At 43.7% G+C, this 23,839-nt stretch overlaps 1 protein-coding gene across 1 annotated transcript in view; it reads left to right on the top strand.

Moving 5' to 3' along the window:
- The window catches only part of Eipr1 (EARP complex and GARP complex interacting protein 1), a 486,194-nt gene that overhangs the window by 195,460 nt on the left and 266,895 nt on the right, over positions 1-23,839 (top strand). The gene's annotated exons all lie outside the window — the stretch shown is intronic.

Raw genomic sequence — 23,839 nt, 5'->3', positions numbered from 1 at the left:
ATGTGTCTATGTTAGTGCGTATGTGTGTGTACATGTGTGCATGAGCATGTGTAAAGAGACCAGAAGGTACAGTTGATATCTCCATCTTTGAGGCAGGATCTCTCTTTGAAGCTGGGCTCATGCTTCCTTGGCTAGGCTGGAAGTCACGGACTTCTGGTTTGCAATGTGGGTGCTGGGACCCGAACTCTAGTCCTCAGGAGTGTACTGCAAGTACTCTTTACTGCCGAGATGTCTTTCCACTATCTATATAAATATTTTAAAAACATAAATTATAGATGACAAATGCTACTGCTATATAGATGGGGCTGGATATTTGGGTGTTCTGTGGTTTATTCTCTCTACTTTGCCGTATGTGTTTAATTTTTCATAATTACGTGACTGATGTTTTGCTGAGCTGAAGTAAGTACTATATCAACAAGAAATCAAAATGTTTTCATCACTGAGCATTTTTGTGGGTCTTTGTGAGACAAGGTGTTGCCATATAGTACAAGCTGGCCTCTAACTTGCTGCAATGCTCCTGCCTCAGCCCTTCTCCCCAGTTCCTCACCCCCTGAATGCTAGGATTACACGTGTGTGCTACCATGTTGCCTTTCCAGTGGCTCTAATTGGTTCTTTCCTCCCTTCACTTTTGAACACCAGACTGAGCTCATAGGTTGTGGGACTTTTGATCTTACGCACATGTCCCGTCTTTACATAATTCCATGTCAAGGCTAGTTCAATTACAATTTCAATCTCATCTTCAATTCAGAGGCTTTTCTTTTCTCGTGCTGTCTTGTGCCCTGTGTCTTGCCAGCAGCTGGGTAGCTTTGTTTCATGCCTCCTCTCACTTCCTTCTGGATAAGGGAGGACAAGCCAAAACACTTGGGTGGGTTTTGCTTCCTGGCCCTGCTTCTGGGATGCTTTTGGCTAGTCAATGATGGTGGCCCGTCGCTGAGTATTGAGCAAGCATAGTATGTACAACCTCTGAGATCTCTACTCTTTTGACTTTCTACCCCTTCTTAGTTTGGTCTGGTTGGGATGAGGGCTAAACTGCTTCTACCCCTTTAGTAATTTTTTTTTTTTTTTTTTTTTTTTTTTTGGTTTTTTGAGACAGGGTTTCTCTGTATAGCCCTGGCTGTCCTGGAACTCATTCTGTAGACCAGGCTGGCCTTGAACTCAGAAATCCGCCTGCCTCTGCCTCCCAGAATGCTGGGATTACAGGCGTGCGCCACCACCGCCCGGCTCCTCTTTAGTAATTTTATAACCCAAGGCTAGCACATTTCCTTCTGAAATCTGGTGAAAGGAAGAAAATTATGTTGAACGAAGTCTGACTTTGTTGAGAGTGTGTGGTATGGGCATCTGTGGTGAGAGAAACAGTCTCTGGGAGACCCTGGAGTCTCAGAAAAGAACAGTGTCACATTTGATGGCCTGTGTTGAGAGGAGAAGGGAGGAAGCCAAGGTGCTTCTGAGAGCTTTTGGTCCTTGGCCACAAGACATTCGATCACTTCATGTGCTTAGTTTTTCTTCCAAGTTCATGTGATGTCTTTGGATGTTGTAGGTTCTCAGGTAGACAGAGGACATGGTACAACTTTGCCATTGTTAAAGTCAACATGGAGGAAGTAGCTATAGTCAATGTTTTGCATGGATCGTTACATAAAGGATAGATGCAGGATTCAGGACAAACAACTGCTTCTCTGCACGATAAGTCCCCACTTCTGACTTAGTTATACTGAAGTTGTCAATTCCTCTTTTCTTCCATTACCTCAGATCCACACCTTACTGCTGTCGGTTGTCTTCACAGGCTGTCTTCTCACAGATGAAAGCTGAGCATGTATCGCTGGGTCTGTCTGTCTCACCAGAAGATATTTCCAATTCCCAGCTTCCCTGCTGGTGGACGCTTTTCCAAGATAGGATGCATTCCCCTAAGACTGGGGGAATAAGGGCTACCCACCATAGTCCTGATCATCACCTCTACACAATTAGAACTATAATCTGAAATGTCTAATAGTTTTGATTACTACCAACCACACTCAGATCACTGCTCTTCTGTAGCTCTTTCTCCCCCCTGACATTGCTATTGTCATGAATCATTCCATCTTATTTTGTGTACCCGGTAACCTGGATTTATAGCTCCTGTTATAATTACTGTTTAGAAACACATAGGGGAAGTAAAGGGTTGAGAACCGAAGGTATTGTGTTTCATGTTAATTGACATGGTTTTTCTTCACTACTGTTATTCTCTTCTGTAGCCGTCAACTTCTATCCAGTGTCCTTTCATTTCACCCAAAGTCTCCATTTGACATTCCTCATTGGTCAGGTCTCTGTGTGGTAAACTCAGTTTTTCTTTACCTGGGAGCATTTAAAATTCTCTCTTTTTTTTGCAGGGTTACACACACACACACACACACACACACACACACACACACACACTCATATTCCTTGGTTGTCAGAATCCCACCACCAAGTCTTTAAATTTGGCACTCTACTGCCTTTCGGATTTTATAATTTCTTTTGATTAGTTGCCCTTGAACTTCCTTGCAATCCCCATATGTGGTATTTCTCCTGTCTTTCTGCTCTTAAAATTGTGTGTGTATTCCATGCCACCCTCATTTACCTATGACTCAGTGTAGCTATTTTTAATTGTATCTTCCTTGGTGTTTGTTGACATTCTTGGATATATGAAGATTCATGTCTTATTAAACTTAGGGTGACTTTTGCTGATGTTCTCTCAAGTATTTGTTTCTTCACTGATCTCCATCCTCTACTTTTGGAACTCGTGTGTGTGTGTGTGTGTGTGTGTGTGTGTGTGTGTGTGTGTGTGAGAGAGAGAGAGAGAGAGAGAGAGAGAGAGAGAGAGAGAGAGAGAGGTGTGCTTGCTGTGTGCAAGGTCTCAAAGGTTGTCTTCGTTTCTTCTTACTCTTTCTTGTTGTTCTGTTTCATGATCTGGGTCACACTAATTAACCTGTCTCCAGGTTTAATGATTCCTCTTCTGCCTGCTCACTTGTGCACCACAGTCATTGCACTTTCTTATTTGTAATTTCAAAAGGATTCCTTGGACATAGTTTACATTTCTTGGCAGGTTTTTTTTTTTTTTTTAAAGACATAGTTTTCTTGATTGTTTTAGTTCTCAGTCTATGCCTTTCTTCTGTTCTTACAGCCCCTTTTAGACAGTCCACTCTTTATCATATCATTGTAATATATTGTGTGTTAGTCTTGAATTCTTTTAATTTCTAGTGAATGAAATATACTTTCTTGTTATTTTGAATGGCAAGTTTATTTTGACTGAAAGCTTGTTGGGTTGGTTCATCTTGGTTGGATGTGGAGTCAAGTAAAAGACATATCTGTGGTGGGTCTGTAAGGGAGAAGAGTGCCCTCTACCCTCACCCAAAAGTAGCAAGCATGTTCTCTTCTGGCAGTGTAACTATAGGGAACTCTTGAAGAAAAGCCTTTGCTTTTCGCCAGCCCACTCTTGCTTCTTGCTGGTAAGGGCACCTGCTCTGTTGTGGTGGCTGCTGCTGGTATGATCCTCTGCTGGTATCAGAATCCAGATTGGCCTTCCACTGACTAAAGAACAAGGGTATGATCTGCAGTCTTTTTGTGGCTAATGATGTTGAAACTCTCCTTCTGAACCTAGGTCATGTTTTATCTCTTTATGAAGAGTCTGTTCTGATTATTTTCTATTCAGGTTGGTTTGGGCTTTGAGTTTTCCTTTTCCTTTTCTTAATCATTCTGGATACGCCCCCTTTCAGATATGTGGTTGGGTTTTTGTGTTCTTAAGAACTTTAAGTTTCTTGTTTTTAGTTTGTACATTATGTCCAGTGTAAGATAATTTTTCATTTAGCCTTAAGTCTTAACTGTTTTGTTTGCCAAAAATATAGAATTTACATTTTATATTTAAGTCTTTGGTTCATTTGGAGCTAATTTCTTTCTTTCTTTTTTCTTTTATTTTATTCAATATATTTTTTATTTACATTTCAAATGATTTCCCCTTTTCTAGCCCCCCACTCCCCGAAAGTCCCATAAGCCCCCTTCTCTCCCCCTGTCCTCCCACCCACCCCTTCCCACTTCCCTGTTCTGGTTTTGCTGAATACTGCTTCACTGAGTCTTTCCAGAACAAGGGGCCACTCCTCCTTTCTTCTTGTACCTCATTTGATGTGTGGATTATGTTTTGGGTATTCCAATTTTCTAGGTTAATATCCACTTATTAGTGAGTGCATACCATGATTCACCTTTTGAGTCTGGGTTACTTCACTTAGTATGATGTTTTCTAGCTCTATCCATTTGCCTAGGAATTTCATGAATTCATTGTTTCTAATGGCTGAATAGTACTCCATTGTGTAGATATACCACATTTTTTGCATCCACTCTTCTGTTGAGGGATACCTGGGTTCTTTTCAGCATCTGGCAATTATAAATAGGGCTGCTATGAACATAGTAGAGCATATATCCTTATTACATGGTGGGGAATCCTCTGGGTATATGCCCAGGAGTGGTATAGCAGGATCTTCTGGAAGTGAGGTGCCCAGTTTTCGGAGGAACCGCCAGACTGATTTCCAGAGTGGTTGTACCAATTTGCAACCCCACCAGCAGTGGAGGAGTGTTCCTCTTTCTTGGAGCTAATTTCTATAGTGTCTGATGTTTGAGGCAGATGTATAATTTAACGCGTGGATGCCCAATTGCTTCTGTATTGTCTGCTGAAGACCACATCTTCTGTGTTAAATTTTACTTTTGCTCCTTGGTCAAATATCAGCTGCCACCACACCTCACAGAGTGGAAAAATAGGAAAACACCCATTCCATTTTCCATAAAAGACACACTAAGCAAGCAGGCAAACAAGAGTAAGAATCGACTTCTAGGAACTCTGAAATCTAATAGCAACTCAAAACAACAGGAAGAACTGATGTCGCTGATGAAGGCTGTGGAACCTCAGCCTGAGAGCACTGTAACATTTTTACCTATTCCTCAGAGATGGCTATGAAGAAAGAAGCCATATTCCCAGTGAAGGCTGTTGCTACCAGTTGATAGGAATCTACTCTGTAAGAATTTTGCTTATATTTCTACTTTCTGTCACTAAAGGATCAACTCAAGGATTTGCCCTTGTTTTAACAGCCCCACAAGATTGGAGGTAAACTCCAAGGAGACACGGACCTCAAGGAGCCTAGCAGACTCTTCCATATCCAGTGGGTGGGGGTATAAGAGGGAGAGAAAGATTTCAGGGACATTATGGATCCAGGCTAGAATAGAGGTTTTCTGTACTGATATAAGGGCTCACCTACTATATAGGGTCATCTGGAGAGCTGAGAAGGCTGAGGAAACTTCCATGGCAGAGAGTCAGCAAATCATACAGAACTGAGATAGATGATTTCAAGGGTGTATGGTTAGTCTAGGCCTCAAAGGGCTAGGGCTCCTTGACATGTATAACAAGACACACAACAACAGGTCCAGCTGGGACTTGTGGAGGTAGTTCATCCTCACTATTAATACTCTGTGCTTCTGCTGCTGCTGCTGTGCTTGAGGGGGCAGTCCAACACAGACCATGCCTCTGTGACTGACTCTGGAACCCAGAGACCACAAAGGAAGAGTGTGTGAGGTGCCCAGAGGACCTGGCATTTCCACAGTGCTCTCCATGGTGAACATGAATGTACAGGGAGCATCGCTAGCAGTTTAGGAAGTAAGTTGAGATGGCCTTCTCTCACATTCTTTCACCAAAGCTGCCCATGAGACATAGTATGTGGTTCTTGTCCAAAGAAATCATTGACTGATTTTTGAATATGCAAGTAAGAAAGGCACCCCACTTGCTTTATCCTCTCCTACTTAGTTGCTCTAAGACTCTGTCCCTGCCTACCCCCAATCCTTTTGACTTTTATGGCTGTGGAGTTCACAACTCAAGTCCTCTGGGTGTGGACATAAGGCTTGATTTTTTTCTGTTTCAGAACAGTTCCAAATATGTCTGTCTTCTAGTCTGTCCTCTTTGATAAACATTTCTGAGGACTCGCACAGGATGGATACTAGTAATGGATCCGTGGACTTATTTTTCAATTCAAACCTTAAAAAAAAAAAAAAAAACTCGTTCAAAGTAAAGAATAAGTTTGCTACTCAGAAAGCATGTTCCTGTGATAGGGTGCATGTGAATGCTCCCCCCTTCCCCGCCACCCAGGCTTGTGCATGCGAACCTTTGGTCCCTGGATGCTGCTGCTGTTTGGGAAGGTTATGGGACCTGGAGGAGGCGGAGTCTTCAAGAAAGCCCATCTTACTTTTGGCCCTCTCTCCTTCCTGACTATGGTTGCAACTTAGCTAGTCACATGACATGCCTGCCACAAACCTTATTGTCATGATATGTCCCTTCCAGCTGTCCACAAGAATGAGCCAAGTGGCTTGCCAAGTGGCTTCTTATCAGGCACTTGGTCATGACAACAAGAAAAATAGCTCTTACAAGCACCTTATCGATGCCCATGTCTCCTGTATTTTTTTTTTCCAGAGTAGTCACCATTTTTATTTCTTTCCCTACGGTTTACCTCTGATTGCCTTCAGGCAGAGTGAACACGTGGTCAGGTGCTTGGCACAATGTATGTACTGATAAACAAGCCTTAATTAATTAGATATTGAGACTTCATGAATGGAATGGAAATGAGCAGAAAATTTCTTATTGTCAAATCTGGACAATAAAAAGAAATGTCTGAGGAACCAGAGTTAAGGGAGCCGGATCATTCGGCCTTTGTCTTTTGCTTTACTCGAGTCACCAGCTCCCTGGACATAGTGATGTTCCCTGAGACCCAAATAATGCACAGACCAGCACATTCCTCTGTACTCCAGGCCAGAACATAGAAAGCTATGGGACCTCAGTTCTGGCTGCCGAGCCCTGACCATCTTGTCACCTACACAGAAGCCTTGTAAATTGGATGATATGTACCCCAAATGCAGCTCAGGGAAGCTACTCAAAGATGGGTTGATTTTAATCTGGGTGTCAGCCTGTAGGAGAGAAGAAGTTGGAGGAGTGGTACATCTTCCAGCACAGGGAGATACTCCCATACTCCTCTAGGAGAAGAAGTGACCTGGGGATGTGGAGATCCAGAGCTCACTTAGCACATTCCTGTGTAGCGGTGTACATGCCTCTGCTTTCTGATTGTAATGGCAGTACAGAAGGCAGATGAAATCAGCTTCAATTTTAAGTGAGGAAAAGAGTCACCTGGTGACTGGAAAGCAGGACGGGATGCTTGTACCTCTGGACAATCACTCTGGGAGCTGTGGATGATGGGGCTTGCACACTGAGAACTCTGTTTATGAGGAGAGAGGGCATAGAACTAAAACTGAAGTCCAGAAAGATGACGCAACAACCCAGTTTGCTCCTGAATGAGACCTGTCTCTGGTATGTTAAAAGTGCCTCTGTGGTGCTAGGGAGATGGTTTATTCAGTAAAGGGCTTGCCTTAAAAGAAGTGAGTTCTGAAGTCAACCCCTTGAACCTATGTAAAAAATAGCTGGACATGGTGACGTGTTTGTAATCTCAGTACTGGGGAGAGGAGATAGACAGATAGATATCTGGGACTCAGTGACCACCCAGCCTGGCCTAGTCATCAAGCCTTGGGGGTCTGGTCTTAAACTAGGAGGATGATATCTGAGGAAGGATTTCTGACCATATCCTTTGGATTCCATACACACACATACACACACACACACACACACACACACACACACACACACACACACACCTATATCTAGCCTAAACACACATCCACAATACTATTTTTTTGGAATTCAGGCCAAGAGTCATGTCTAACTCTCCCCGAGTAGCTGAGCCTGGGACAACTTCCCCGTGGTTCCAGATAGAGACTGTTATTCTAATTGGCAACATCTGGTGAAGATAGTTTGGGACAGAAGCTGAGCAGAGATGAGAAACTGCCTCTCATGGTGGCCTGGTAAGTGAGTACTTCATGTCAGCCCTGAGGTTGTGGCCATCAGCTGGGACATATTGAGGTCTAGGTCATGCCTGAGACAGGCAGCTTACTGCAAGCCTGACAGTACTATATTGCAGCATCTATTATAAACAATGTCTAGGGATTTTTAGAAAACAAAACACAAAGCCATGCAGGTTGGGGTTGTTTGAGAGGATTGAGCATTACAGGAAACTAGATAGATGATTCGCAGTGGACTCGATCTGCCTTGTCTGACAGGTGTGGGGAAGGAAGCAGGTCTCTAGAAGACCTCTGAGAACCTAGCTGGATCACAGCCACTAAAGAGAGAAGCCCTGTGTGCAGAAACGGAGAATGATGCGGGGCTGGCCTCTTAAGTTGCTGTGCTGGGGCAGCCTGACCTGCTGTGGGGAAGGAAGTACATACAGTCTGTTTTCTCCCTCTGTGAGGCTCTCTCCGCATGAAAAACAACTGATTTTCATTCTCCCGGCTCTGGGAAATAGCCTTTGTTCCTGCTGGCCCTGGAAAAGTGGCCTTAATCCAAAGTGATTACCCACCGTGCACCAAGATTTATTCTTTGCTGATAGCCTCTCTTGCTGCCTGAGTCCTGGGCTCAAATTGCCCACAGCCTGTCACCGAGGCCATATGTCTTTCCATTCCTGCATCGAGAATGACATTGAAGTCACTTTGTCCTCTCTGAAGCTTTTGTGTGTGTGCGTGCACGAGTGGCATCGACCTCTTTGGTGGGTTCTAGCAGTTAAAAGAAGCATAAAAATCTTAGGAGTTCAAATGAAACCCAGAACAAAAGGCCGGTTCCCACTGGGCTTGCAGAACCTTGTGTCTCTTCCTTCTGCTTTGTGTAACTTTGGGGCTGCTTCGGAGTCAGTCTTTTGGGACATGGCGTCTGCTAAGGCAAGGATTTGAGCTGTGGGTGGGTGTCTGTTGTCTGTCTTGGCAGTTCAGAAAGGACAGTGCACACAAGGGCTTCTGATTTTGTTGCTTCAGTCATTGTAGTTTTAGGAGATGATTCCATGTGGCTCAGGCACTGCTCTTGGCTGGGTCCGTTGGCTGATGGTCTTGAATCTGGGCTTTGGAGGAGAACCCGTTCTCCACTGTTTGCTTCTTGTCCATAGGAGTCAGTGCAGGTGGCTCTTCGGAGCAGTATCAGGTCAGCTGTCTGCCCTCACTTTTTCCTGTCCCTCCTGTCATTTTGCTTCCTTGTACCATTTGTGTTGGGCAGAAAGCAGGAAGCAGGCGACCCGGTTTCACTGATGACAAGTGACAGAGGGCATGGGCAGCTGGAGCTCTGAGACCATCTTTGGCCTCCCTCTTCTTGACATGTGGCTTCTGCTGTTTTGCACTTTATATAAGAAAAATAAAATTTCAAATTAACTGCAGTTTAGCTCTATTTCAGATTTTAATTGCTTGGAATTAGCGCTTGATTTGCATAGTACTTGATTCGCCAATTACCCGTGACCATGGGGTAATCTGTGCTAAAACTCGGGACAGTTTCTGATTGCGTTCCATCAGAGAAGGGGCAGGATTGCCCGTGTGATCCTGGGATGGAAAATTCCCAAACCGGCTGTGATTTAATGCCTCCCCGTGCATGCATCACATGTTTTTGTTTAAGCATGCTCATGCTGCATCTTCTGGAAGTTCATTTTCCAGAAAGGAAGGCCAAAAGAAGGGGAGCTACTTGGTTTACAGCTAAACCTTTCCCAGATCCCCTCAACCTATCACATTATTTTATAGCTCAAGGTCATGGCTGAGCACTGATTTAATCTGATGCCAGCTGTCTGCTATCATACATTCTGGGTGTGTGTGAGGCTATTCTTTAAATTGTGAAGGCCCCTGAGTCAGGATCCAGTGTAGTAATGAGGCAAGAAATTTGTGTGTAGTGTCTGGGACAGTTTGTTTTAACCTTTATCTTAACACAATTAATTACCTGGGCAGAGACGCTCAATGGGGAATTGTTTAGGTATAGCTGAGTATGGGTCTGTCTTTGAAGAACTGTCTTGGTTATGTTCATTGAAATGTAGAGACCTACCCATTATGGGAAGCACCATTGCCTATGTTTGGGTCCTGGACTACATGAAATGAAGAATGCTGATCTGAGCACTAATAAGCATGCATGCAGTTTCTCTGCTCGTCACGGTGGATGTGGCTAGGTGCTTCAGGGTCATGCCTTGACTTCCCTGCTATGATGGTCAGTAACCTGGAATTGTGGAACTAACAGAACTCTTTTCTCTCTTAACTTGCTTTTCTCAGGGCATTTTATCACAGTAGGAAAGAAGTCAGGGTTTACCTGTCTAGCCAGCAGAGATCTAGGATGCCAATGCGTCTCATCAAGTTCTACAATTGAGAGTGTGGGCTTGCTAAATGAGTCTAATTTGGGTTTCTTATCAGTGGTTCTAGAGCAGGCCATGTTGGGATTGTCTCTAATTTAGAGGTTTGAAGCCACTTAGAGCCTGGAGTTTTGATTGTCTGAAGGTCTCTCCCCAAGGCTTTCTCTTTGCTGTTCCTGGGACCCAGGGGATCCATCATGGCAGAACTGGGTCTCATGTCTTTCTGACACACTAGATGATGGGTGGAGACATTGAGAGGCTGTGATTGGTGGGATATGACTCTCTGAAGAAGGGGTGGGGCATCTGTTGAGCACTTGTAGTACCATTTTCAGAGGGGCCATAGGTAGGTTACTGGGGACATGTCTTTGAAGGTTCTCTTGTCTCTGTTCCCTTCCTGTCTCTCTGCCTTGTCTCCTGGTTGTCATGAGGCGAGCAGCCGTGATCTGGTATCCCGTTCTGCTATCTGTGATGTTGATGCCTGACCTTGCCCCAGTACACAGCAATGGGACAAGCAGCCAAGGGTGGAAACCTCTGAAACAGTGAGCCAACATAAGTCTTCTACCTAGAAGCTTCCATCTCAGGTGTCTGTCACAGTGAGTCAGGCAGCATGGAAGAGCATCACAGAAGAGAGCAAGTCTGGGCTGCAGAGGAGCGGCCATAGGGCTGGGACTGCCCTACTGTGTTGGCTTGTTTTAGTTTTATCTTTGGTCTCTGATCCCTCCCTTCTCCCTTTTGGGAAGGTTACTCTGCCACTGTATGTTGGAAGTATGTCACTTGCTTTTTGAATTTCATAGGGGTTCACAGCTAAGAGTTTGCCTTAAAAACCCAGAGGGCACTTGGAGTTTTTGAATGGCAGTGGAGCTGTTGAGATTGTGTGTGAAGAGCTGTGCATTTTCAGCTACACATGGGAGAACTACACCATGTTAGGTAGAGCTACAACTGTCTATCTGGAGAAAAAGTGTGGATTTAGGACGTATAGTGTCAGGTTGGCAAAAAGTAAATTGAACTGTGAACTTTGTTGGCTTGAGTCACACCCGGGAAGTCAGTACAACATACTTCTTGGGTGTATCTGTGAAGACATCTCTTGAGATTAGTTAAGGGAGAAACTCATTCTGGATGTGGGCTGCATGGTCCTCTGAGGGTGTGGGTGAAAGGGAGGGGGAGGAGGAGGAGGAGGAACTCATGGCATAGCTCTCCCTACCTGCTTTCTGATTGCCAGTGAGATGAGCAGTGTTCTCCGCCACGATGATGCCCAATCTTGGCTCAGGCCTGAGGACTATAGGCCAATATCTCTGAAATCACCCAAATGCATCTTCCCTCCTTTCAAGGGTATTTGTCACAGTGACAAAAAGTCTCTTATAAGCCAACTAGGGAAGCCCACATGAAAGGCAGGACCATGTAAGTCAGTATGAGACTATCCAGTCGGCCATTATTGTCACTGGGGGGAGGCTGTTACTTAGCTTGTGACCTTGATAGAACATGGCAGTATGACTGTGGAATGGGCAGGGTCCAGCCTGCAGCCACATCAAGGACTGGCTACACAGCCTGCTGTACTCAATCGGTGAGATGCTTGGTGTTATGGGGGATGTCTCCTTTCTCTTGTAGGTAGAGACATTCACTCCTTGTGCTCACACTGGGACATACTCCATTCTTAAGGACAGACTCTTGGGTTGAACAAGGTTATATAGATGTTTTATTTGTTCCCTCACATACATAGTAATAAGGTACCCACGTCAGAGGAGGACAGCTTCTCTGGAGTGGCTGCCTGATAACTGTGCCTTGCCCATGGCTTTCTCCTGCTCATATCCATGATTAAAGAATTTGCTATAGAGACCAAGATCTGAATCCTCCAGGAGCAGCTCTTGAGAGTATCTCTAGGTTAGAGGTTTCCTGGTCTCTTGTTTCCTGTATCATTCTTTCTATTGCAAAATGTGACCAGGGTCATTGGCACAGCTTCTTTTCTTCTTTGGAACACCTAGTTTGTCTATTACGTAGTCTGCCTGGGGGCCACCCTGACTGCCTCCTGCCTGGGTTTCCCAGTGCTCTTGGAGGCTACGGTGCTTACCACTCCTCACAGAGGTTAGATATGCTCCAAGTTCTGTGCGCTGTGTCTCGGATGGACCATGTACTCATCCCTCCTGGTTCCTGTACTCACTGCCTGGCATTCTGGAAGAAGGATCTTCAGTTGCTGTCAACTGACCACAGTTGAGGCCATGCAGGCTGAGCTGAGTGTCACCCAGGAGGACTCTTAGATTTCTTCCCAGGTTACCCCATTTTCCCACTCACCCTGTCAGTCCCTAACCAGATCCTGCCCTGGTATGAGAAGTTAGATCACATGCAAGCTGGGCTTGCCCTGTCTTCCTTCCTTGTTTTTTTTTTTTAATTTGTTTTTTGTTTTGTTTTGTTGTTTTGTTTGCTATAGGGCACTTGTCCCAGTTTGCAGTACCCTTGCATCCAAGTCTCTGCCCCACAGCTCTACACCCATCACACAGCATTAAGAAATTAGTGTTCTGGTTGTTCTCGCATGAACCTCAGTTATACTTCGCAAGAAGAGGTCTTATCCCAGCTCCAGTGTATGCTAGGGTTGTCCATGCTGCCTACAGCTCCCGTGTGCTTTGACCCGGTCCACTGCCTTGTTTCCCCTCCACTTACTACATGCACTGGCAGCTACCTATCCTGTGTACTACGTGCACTGCCATTTGCAGCTTGTATGTACTCTATGCACTGCTTGTTGCAGCTCTTATGTGCTTGACGCTCCCCTCCCCCACAAGTGCTTTGCTTCTGCTCTCTCTACTCTGTGTCCTAGTTTCATTCCTGTGGCTGTGATAAAATACTGAGACAAAAAGCTCAGGGAAGAAAGGATTTACATAGCTGACAGTTCCAGGTTACTGTGTGTTATTGAAAGGAAATCAAGGCAGGAATTTGAAGCATATCCACAGTCAAGAGTGGAAAAGAATGACACACGGATTTTTGCTTGCTTATTCTCAGCTAGCATTCTCATATCTCTCATACCATTCAGGACCTGCTGCCTAAGGAATGGTGCCACCCACAATGGGCAGGTCTTCCTACCACAAAGTAAAGATAGTTCTCCACAGATATTTCTTACTAATGTTCTTTCAAGGTGCTAGACTATGTCAAGTTGGTGGTTAAAAGTAAGCAGCACAATTCTTTTGGATTTCTGCTTAGGATTTCTCCAGTTTCATCTTGTTCAGTTTCTAGTGTGCTTTTATGTATGTTTCATTGATTTTTTTTTTTTTTAAAATGTATGGCTATAGACTTTGAGATGGAGATGTCATGTTTCTTCTTATGTGATCAGTGTCTTGAGCAGAACTGGCTATGTTGAAATTTGTTAACTAATGGATAAGAGTGTGCATGGTTCTTTGCATGTGTAGACATGTTTATATGTTTGTACTTGTGTGTGCATACATGCAGAGGCCAGAGGTCAGAGCAGATATAGAGGATATATGTATCTTCCTCAACCATTTTCCACCCTATTTCTTTTTGAGACAGGGTCTCCCATTAAGCCTGGAACTTATCCATTGTTCAGTGTGGCTAACACTGAGCCCCAGAGAGCCTCCTGTGTCTACCTCACCAGTGTTGAGATTACAGGGTATATGCTGCTGCTTCAGATTTTTTAAACTATAATTTCTGGGGAATTAAACTGAAGTTCTCATGGTTTTGCCACAAGCACTTCATGGGCAGCCATCTGATCAGGCCTTTTATTTATTTATTTTTCTTAATAGATATGGTACTAAACCTCCCTATATATTCATGAGGAATGTAGGATATGTTGTACTACAGTGCTGTGGACCATGTCTAGAGGTGCCAGGCCATCTTAGTTCACAGCTGCCTTGGTGACCTTTGAGGTCAAGAATCAGAGCAAGGAGCCAGAGACACTGGGTACTGCCTTCTGGAATCCTGTGGATTTGTCAGTGGGAGTAGGTTCTCATCATATTGATGACTAAGGATCACCTTGCCCTGTTGGTTGGGTTTACATCTGCGGTGCTTAATGAGGAGGAAAGAAAGGCACGGAGCTCTAGATTTTGCAGAGCACATCTTCTCTTCTATCTGCAAATGAAATGGCATCCATATTGTTTAGTCCATGAAGGAATGAGTCCTGTGTGGTGTGGGTGGCTTTGGGCAGGAGGGGGCGGCAGCTCCATTTCTTAGATGACATTTCATATTGCATTCTGTATAATTACTTGTTTATTTGCTTTGGATGCATCTTTATTTTTTGAAGAAATGTTCATGGTAAACAAGTTTCCTTGCTTGGCCAAACAATATTTAAAACCACCAAAATCAAACAAGCTTACTCTGGCAGGGTTTTGTTGACCTGGAGGGCTGGGAGCTGATATTGTAGGTGTCCAGACATACTATGGATTGCAGAGTATCTGAGCAGCCGCCCAGAGACCTCTTCAGCCTGTAGTGCAGTGAGTGAGCCTGTGAGGAGAATGAGAAAAGATGGGGTTCTACCAGTCGGGCACTCCCCGCAGGGTTAAATTCCATTACACTTCGACTGTGCTTACATCGTCAAATAATAGTGCCTTCCATCAACTTTAATGTTTCTGTGTTTCAAAGCCTTTGGTCTCAAGAAGGTCATAGAATTTCTTACTAGAGAAAGTCCTTAGGACATATTTATGTGAAATCCTCAGTTTACCGCCAATATTTTAGAAGCTGTAACTTTTAGGAGAGAATAAAAATCATATAGAATTCATATCATGGCTTTGGTCTCTCTCTCTCTCTCTCTCTCTCTCTCTCTCTCTCCCTCTCTCTCTCTCTCTCTCTCTCACCTTCTTCTCTCCCCTCACCCTTGTTTCTAAAGTTTTGGAGGAGGATATCACAGTATAAATCCACATGTAAAATGATGACCACAATAAGTAACATATTAATCATCTCAAGAACGATGGAACTATCTTCTAGGTATTTGAGAAAGGTTCTTGTTAAAGTTGGATGCATAGCTGCATTCTTGTATTGACATCCTTGACCCCAGATTTACTCAGATATGATGTCATAGATCTTGTATACCACCTCATTTTACTGAAGCTTCTCAATTTCAAGTCCATGCTAAAATTCTTTCATTATTACAGAAGAGGAACTACATCAGGCTTTGAGTGTTCACTGTAAGTCACAAGGTGATGATAATGAGATGTAGATACTTGCTGAGACAGGAGAGAGTAGCTGTTTAGCTCTAGTGTCATGAGTATGCTATACCAGAAACACATATGAACCCATTTGTGTCCTTCTGTGATGTCAGAATTTACTGAATAATAATAAATCCATTAACTCTAGTAGTCTCAATGGAAGCAAAATTTGCTTGATAACTCTGATTGCCTTGGTAGCCTGTTTGAGACAACTGTATATTTTTAATTTTAATCTTATTTACAAATATGGCTTTCTTATCAACTCATATATATATATGTATATATATAAGATATATGTATATATATATATATATATATGTATATATATATATATATAATGAGTTAAAGAAGCTGCAGCAGAGTTCAAGCAGTTTGAAAAGTTAGCTGATAGAAATGCAACTAGACTTGGTATTGATAAGATAATGAACCCAAATCAGCAATAGGGAAGAAGTTACCCTTGAGGCCCTGGGAGAGTTAGAGTTGAGAACAAAGATGGAGCTGAGTCCCCCTGTCCACACAGGGTGCGTTGAAAGGGCAAAACTCAGTTCAGAGTGGAGATAGTAGATTCGGGTCTAGTGGGTAAGCCAATGGATGTGCAGATGTCAGTCAAGCAGGACCTGTCAACAGTGGGAGACCACCTAGCTGAGTCATGAAGGGCAAATGAGAGTTTTCTGCCTGTCTATTCGTGCTGCAGAAATTGGGCACTAGATCATGGGTATAAGAGAAAGAATAACACTTTTTTCTCAGTCTATTGTGTTGGATAAGTTATTGATCTGGCTTCTCAATTCTCCCTTATACATTTACAGGGATAGAACCTTTTCTATTACAAGAAATATGTCATTTATTTGTTGTGTTGCATAGATAGATGGTGATTTATGTGCATCTGGTGATCTACATGAAGAGCTCCATCTTCAAAATGAACTCAAAGCTATATGTGAAATAGAGTCTTTTGGGCAAAACAACAGCTCTATTTTATACCATGTGAGGTCACAGTAGGTCACAGTCTGATCTTAGCACATGGATACATGGACAGGATACACGGACACTTATTTCTCAGGCTCTGCCTTAGGCTGGCTCTGTCATGTGAGGGATCTGATGTATCTTGACCAACTCAGACCTAATGTTGGTGTGTGGTAGCCAATATTTGGGGGAATGAGTGCTCATAAATGGCAAGACATTTCTGAAGATTTTGCAATTGGTCAATTGGCTAGGCTATGGTCTGGACCACATGCTACTGCCACCTCCTCCTTTTAAAATTTAACTATAAAAATCAAAATATAATTGTATCATTTCCTTTTCCTTCTTCTACTCCACCTACCCCATAATTCCTGTGTAAAATCATGGCCTCTTAAAATTTTATATTGTAATAATGTCTAAATATATGAATAGGACTGCTTAGTCCATTTCATATAACTTGAATGTATATGATTTCAGGGTTAACTACTTGGTATTGGATAATCCATTAGGGGGTTCACCCTAGGGGAAGACTATTTTTCCCAATCTCATCATTCCTTAGTTGCCTATAGATCTTTATCAATAGGTGGAGTCCCATGAGATTTCCATCTTCCATGTTAGCATGTCTATTTGTAATGTCCTTCTTCAGGTCTTGTTTAGGCAGCCATATTGTTTACATGTCATTTCTAGGTGACACAGTCTCACAGCAGATAAGTTTTCTAGGGGACATTGAAAGCAATTTTAAAAAGCTCTGCCCTGTTGACCCTTGCCTAAGACAAAGACCTCCCTGAAAACCATATTGACATGTTTATCAGGATAGCTACCTGACTGACCCAGACTGGCCCTAACTGACCCTGAGTAATATCTTCCCTGACAAGTTCAAGGGAAAGCCAAATTCCATATCACAGATATCTCCAGGAATCTTAGGTTTTGTTGTTGAGTTGTAGGAACTCTTTGTATATTCTGAGAAATCTCTACTTTGATCCCTGATGTTCCAGAGAGAGAGAGGTCTTGGGAACCTAGCTTTTGGTCTTGGTTCTTCTCACCATGATATCACAATCTATCTGTTCTCAGCTGGGGGTGATTTGGCAGTGTCTAAAGAAAACTTAGTCATCACATCAGTAGCCTGTGATTGGAACTACCTGGGTAGAAAGGTCAGGGGTGGTGGGTGCTCATTCATTCCTTTATATGAGTGAGGAGAAATGTCTTCTCAGGGTTAAAGTTATTTGGCTAACAAGTGGCAGGACATGGAAATTCCATTACATGCCTCCTGGTCTATGTTTATGTGTCTACAAGTGGAAAACAGCCCCCCCCCGGGAATTATAGCTTACTTCCCACAGCTTCCATCCCAGAACTTCTAGTCCAGTAAGGGAGCTATGGATTTTCTTATGATCATTTCAAAACACACAGGGTCAACCCCCTGCACTGTGTTCCATCAGTCTGAAGGCTGTGCTAAGGGACAGTGTGCCCCAGTTCTTCTATGCAGGGGTTTGGGTTATCCTCAGTTGCATGAGGATATTCTGCTCCCTGTTGTTAGTAGCCCCTTCAGAGATGCTGCTGGGATATGGAGGCTCCTCCTCCCTGAGACTCCTCTTTACTTGCTTATTTCCTGGAGTGGCTGGGATGTGACTACTCACTTAGATATTCATCATAGTGAATGCCTCCAACCAATTTTAGGACAGAGCTGAGCAAATTGAAACTCAGGGCTGTGTGTGTCCTGTTATGGCTGGATCTGTCTTTGATATTTCCTTTGGAGCCAGCAGCTTCTGAGTCAGCCATCCTATACTCTTTTGGAGAAGGTTGATATTGTAGGAGGCCTTAGCTGAGTAGGAGTCAAAGGACTCTCAGGTTAGGCACTGTGCTGCGGATTCAGAACCAACAGCATCCAAAGTAGGAATGACAGACAGGGAAACTGCAGTACAGAAATTAGGTCAGTTGTCTGTGGTCTAATATATCTGGGTAGTGGGAAGCCTGGGGCGGGCTGATTCCAAAGCTTAGTCCATCAGCCAGCTCTGTCAGATTGCTGCTTGTGGCTACAGCAGGGACATGGCTTCAGTTTTGCAGCTTATACTCCTTCCCAGCATAGGAAGCACCAGAGAAAGGTCTTTTTGGAGCAAATGGAACATGTCCTAGTGTTATTGATTGAAATAAGGGAAACTGAGGCTCAGAATGTTAAGTTTGCCCATAGTAGTGGCGAGAACATTGCCTAGCTAGGCTGGGCCCGGGTCTGCTCATTCCTGAGTGTCTTCTCCACAGTAAATCCACATTTGTACATGTTTCTATGGCTGATTTGTGCTCCCTGATGACTATTTATGTCTATGAAAATAACCCATTGTGATGCATGAACAATAGAATGTTTTATATCATTTAAGTCATGTTAGTTTAAAAGGTCAGCTCCACATATTCTCTGTGGTTCTCCCAATAAGGTGGGCTGCATTGTGTGGATTTGGGACTTACTCCTAGCCACACATCTGTCCATAGTCATGACCTTGTCAGTGGTGGAGCTTGGTTCACACTTTCTGCCTTTAGTAATTTTCTTCATTTCCTTGAGCATGTTCAGATTGTGTTGCCACCATTGGCAATGGAGATTCCTGGAGATATCTGTGATGTGGAACAATTTGACTTTCTCTTGGACTTGTCAGGGAAGATATTACTCAGGGTCAGTTAGGGCCAGTCAGGGTCAGTCAGGTAGCTATCCTGATAAGCATGTCAATATGGTTTTCAGGAAGATCTTTGTCCTGGGTAAGGGTCAACAGGGCAGAGCTCACTGGTGCTTCAACTGCTAATCCCTTCTGCATGGCTGGGGCTTCCTGGACACACAACAGACAGTAGTAAGAGAAGCAGGTGGTTTTTACATGGATTCAATACTTTAAGGTAGAATAAAACAAATGAAGATACATTTTTTTTAAAAAAAAATTCCATTTCCTGACTTGACAATTCCTCTTTAAATACTTTATTACTTTTTGAAATTGCTTTCAATGTCCCCAAGAAAAATTATCCCTACAGTGACAAATGGCTTGTTTGTCTCCAGATCAAATTGTGCTCATGGTTAAGTAATCTAAGCGCTTGGGTTAAAACACAAAATCTTGAAAACGTGTGTTTTTCTCTAAGCCAATTATTTTTTCCTCTCCCACATGAATTATCAGGGGTCACTGTCAGGGGCATCAGCATGCCTTTTTTATGAATTATAGTTTAGATTTCGTTATCCAGTCTCCTTCCTGAGGTTTTCATATTGCAGGACCTTTGCCTGTAGGGTACAGATGTGCCCAGGGGAAGGAGGAGACAGAGAAACGCCTGTCTCTCTGTACTTCTTCTTCAGGAACATAAGAGAATCACCCACAGATGATTCCTTCCCTTCCATCAACCTAATTCTCAAGTCCTCTTCCCCAGAGCCCTGAGATGGCGGTAGCACCCTGCAGTCAGAACATATTTCCTCACATTCCTTCCCTAATGCCCTTCCTGGCGTTTTTAGATATGATTCCCCTTTCTTTCTTTTTTTAAAAAATTTTTTTATTGAATATATTCTTCATTTACATTTCAAATGTTATACCCTTTCCCTGTTTCCCCCCTCCCAGAAAACCCCCAACCCATCCTTCCCCTCCCACCCCCGCCTCCAAGAAGATGCCTTTCCACTCAACCCACTCCCACCTACCTCCCCTTGACTTCCCCATGCTGGGGTATGATTTCCCTTTCTTAAAGGAAAAATAAGAAACATTTTTCCTCACCTTGTAGTGAGATGGAATGCAAATCTGGATCTGACTGGTGTCCTTCAGTTGCCCATGCAACGATTTGCCCCCTTCAGCAGTTTAGCAAATAAATGGCAAATCAATAAAGCTTCCTCATTAGAAGAAGCTTGTAATTATTTGTAGAAGATAATTAAACAACCCGGACGTTCAGTATGCTTTGCTTCTATGAGACACTGAAGTCTGTTCACTATGGAGATTTCTCCCCAGCTGGGAACAAGGAAACAACAGTGGCAGAGGGGTTTTGCCATTCAGCAGAGAGAGGGTGAAAGAGTGGCCATTCTTGTGTCTCTGTCATCCCCAAGTGCACCAGATGTGCCACCAGGAGCACCTGTGTATTGCCAGACTACCATAGGCTACCATGTCCCTGCATGGCTGAGTCTTGGGATCCCCAAGGCTGAGAGAGAAAGCACCTATTGCTTTTTTTCACCAGCACAGATAAGCTCAGCATTTGGCACTGAGTACAGACTTGAAGCTTCCAGAGACCACAATTTCTTACTGGGCGGAGCACACTTCATCTTCCTGTCATGCCTGGAGAAGCTCCTTCTTCAGATCTGTGCTGTGATGCCTCATCTCTATGGAGGATGGTAGTTTATCTCTTTGGTCTCCAGATCAGGTGCTGAGTGGGTGAGAAGAGACGGGTTCACATCTCTCAGTTCCCTTCCATCTTGGCTGACTGTAGAAGATTAGGCCTCTTCCTACACTCCCTCATTCCTTGGACCACCCTTCTCAGTCCCTGAGTGCCTCATCTCCCATGCTTCCTTTACCTCTCCCCACATCGCTGTGAGTCGTGTCTCCCTGGCTCCTTTTCGCCACCCCTCAAGTAGGCACTCTCATTTCTTGCTCTATTACCAGCAGCTTTTATCCTTCATCTACCAAGAAATGCTTGGTTTCACTCTTCCAAAGAGATAGATTTGGGTACTTGGCATTACCTCCTGGATGATCAGATTTATGACAAAATTTAGCCATTTCCTTCGGTTTTGAAACAAAATTATTGTTCCTTAAGCCACTCTGCTACTGACCCACCGTGCTAGGCACTAGGGAAAACAGGATGCCCCAGAATGGGCTTTCATGGAGAGCAAGAAGAAGCTGTCCTTACATCTTCCTATCATATCTGAGGCAAGGAGGTGAGTTGGCCAGCCTGCATTCCACTCTGAAGTAGATCGTGAGGCTGAGGCTGGAGATCGCCTATTTTAACTTTCAACAATCAATGAGGGGCCTGGATGTGGAAGTTGCACCCCAAAAATGTATGTTGAACTTGTGCTTAGGTCAAAAACACGATAACACAAGATCTCATTCTCTTCTGAGCTAGGTAGATCACACTATGAAATGCTACAGTGCTCCCATAGTTAATGTATCTGCATTGGTAGAGCCTGTAGTTTTAATCAAGGAGGTACAGTCTGACTGAGTCAGATCAGCAGCATGTAATTTTCCATTCTGAAACCGCTTCTCCAGCATAAACCTTGTAACTGCGTGATTGTAATGAAGTAAAATACCAGTTACTGCCTTATAGGAACTAATAGAAACTAAGCTGTTCGTAGTGGCAGGTAGTCAGAAGTCTGGGTGTTTCCCATGTGTTTCTTATTTGTCAAGCTGGACCCTGCGATACCCCGCTGATGATGCCGCAGTAAAAGGTAGACAACTGTGCAAATGTGCATGAAAGTTCTCCCGAGTGTGTCTGATCATGACCAATCTGATTCCATTTTTGATACCTCAGATCTGTGTGTGATTATCCCGAGCGATAACTGATCGTGTTCTGAATCCGCAAGCCTGTTGTTTTCTATCTTTTGAGCCCTGCACCTGTCACTTGGGAAAACTGGATGAGCCGTTCTGCCAGGGAGACATGCTTTGATTTCCAATGCCGTTCTCACTGGATGAGATGAAGGTTTTTAATCTCTCTCTAATTAGTGGTATTTTCACTCCTGTTGAGGAAAGGTGTGTACATACATTCTTATTTTGTTTGTTTGCTTCTTAGAAAACTCATATCAACATCTAAAGCTAGGCTAAGTGCAAGCAGAATTTAGAGAGTGGAGAAAAGAAGTAACAGATGAGGGCGGGGGGAGAATGACGTATCAACACAACCATTACCAGTGTCACCACAACCACACTGCAATCGCTGTTCTCATAATGGTCATCGCTTTACCATGGTAATTAACCACACCACACCATCCTTTGACCACCATCACCATCAGCATCGTCATCACCGCAGCTACCACCATCATAATTATCATTACTTCAACATCCTCCTCCTCCCATCATCTTCATCACCTTTTTGGGTGGTGTTAGCCTGAAGACAACTTGTAGCTACGAATGTCTCCCAGTTTCAATGGTGGATCCGTTAGGATTCATCACTGAAGGATTTAGATTTAATAAGGCTTACAAGATTAGGATTTTAGTTGTTGTGCCCAGCAATTGAATTACTGTTGTTTCTGAACTAAGTTTGTGTTCCATTCTCCTTCACATGGTGGCTTGTCTGGGTTCAAGAGAGAAAGGTATGGCAGCAAAACATGGGTTTGCCTAGGTGCACCACAAAAGGCCGTGGCGGTTTTGAAGCTTGGGCTTGGCATGGTAGCAACCCACCAGAGGGAACTTAGCGAGCAGGGTGGAAAGGGTTTGGGAGCTCTGGGCCAGAGTCTCCATGAGATAAAAACAGGTCAGCCATTGCCTGCCAGTGCATGACTGGCCAGGCTGCTGGGACAGAGAGTTACCGGCACAAGCGCAGGAATGTGCTGGGTCAATTTTTGTATATTTCCTGCAACTACCAGCATCACCATAATCGCCACCTTCCTCACTTCGCCATAACCACTAACCTTCATCACCATCTCTAGCACCAGCGTCATCACCATCTCTCACCTCAGCATCATCATGCCATCATTCCCATCATTGTCACCATCATTATCAATCATCACAACTACTATCATCTTCCTCATCACCACCATCACCTACATCATCACTGTCCCTCTTCATATTCATAACTGTAATGAGAACACTACCTTACTGACCACTTATTCTATGGTAGTTTAGACAGATGTACATTTTGATACGATATTTCAGCTTTGCTATCAACTTTTGTGGTGGGTTCTTATCTCTATTTCACAGTGCGGGAAGATGGGACATACAAGGAAGTTTGAGCAAATTGGCCAAAATCCCTAAACCAGTATGTGGTGAATCTGGGATTCAAATGGCCATGATTTGGGACTGAAATGCTCCACCCTGGCCTTTGTTTTTTTTTTTTTTGTTTTTGTTTTTTGGTTTTTTTTTTATATTGATATTTCTTTTTTTTTCTTCGATATATTTCTTATTTACATTTCAAATGATTTCCCCTTTTCTGGTCCCCCACTCCCCGAAAGTCACATAAGCCCCCTTCCTTCCCCCTGTTCTCCCACCCACTGCTTCCTACTTCCCTGTTCTGGTTTTGCCTTATACTCTGGCCTTTGTTTTGAATGCTCACTGTCTGGCTTGTGGTATTATTTTGAAGGCTGTGGAAATGGTTACTGAGGGCAAGGCTCTGAAGACCTGCTTCTGATTCCCACCTACTCTCTGTTAACCACCATGAGAGACGACTGCTTCATGCCAACATTTTCTGGGGACAGAGCCTCTCCTTGCCATGGAAAATTGAAATCCCAGTAAAACTTGGCAAAATTAGTATTATTTTTAACGTTACTTTCATTACAGCAGCAAGCAAAGCAATAGATAAAGCCAGCAGCCTACCTTCAGGGCATAGTCCTCACATTTAGTCTATATTAATGGATGTGCTATCAGAGGTACC

Source organism: Apodemus sylvaticus, chromosome 6 (assembly GCF_947179515.1).
Source record: "Apodemus sylvaticus chromosome 6, mApoSyl1.1, whole genome shotgun sequence".
NCBI lineage: Eukaryota > Metazoa > Chordata > Mammalia > Rodentia > Muridae > Apodemus > Apodemus sylvaticus.
The sequence above is the reverse complement of the archived record's forward strand: the minus strand, read 5'-3'. Positions and strand labels throughout refer to the sequence as shown.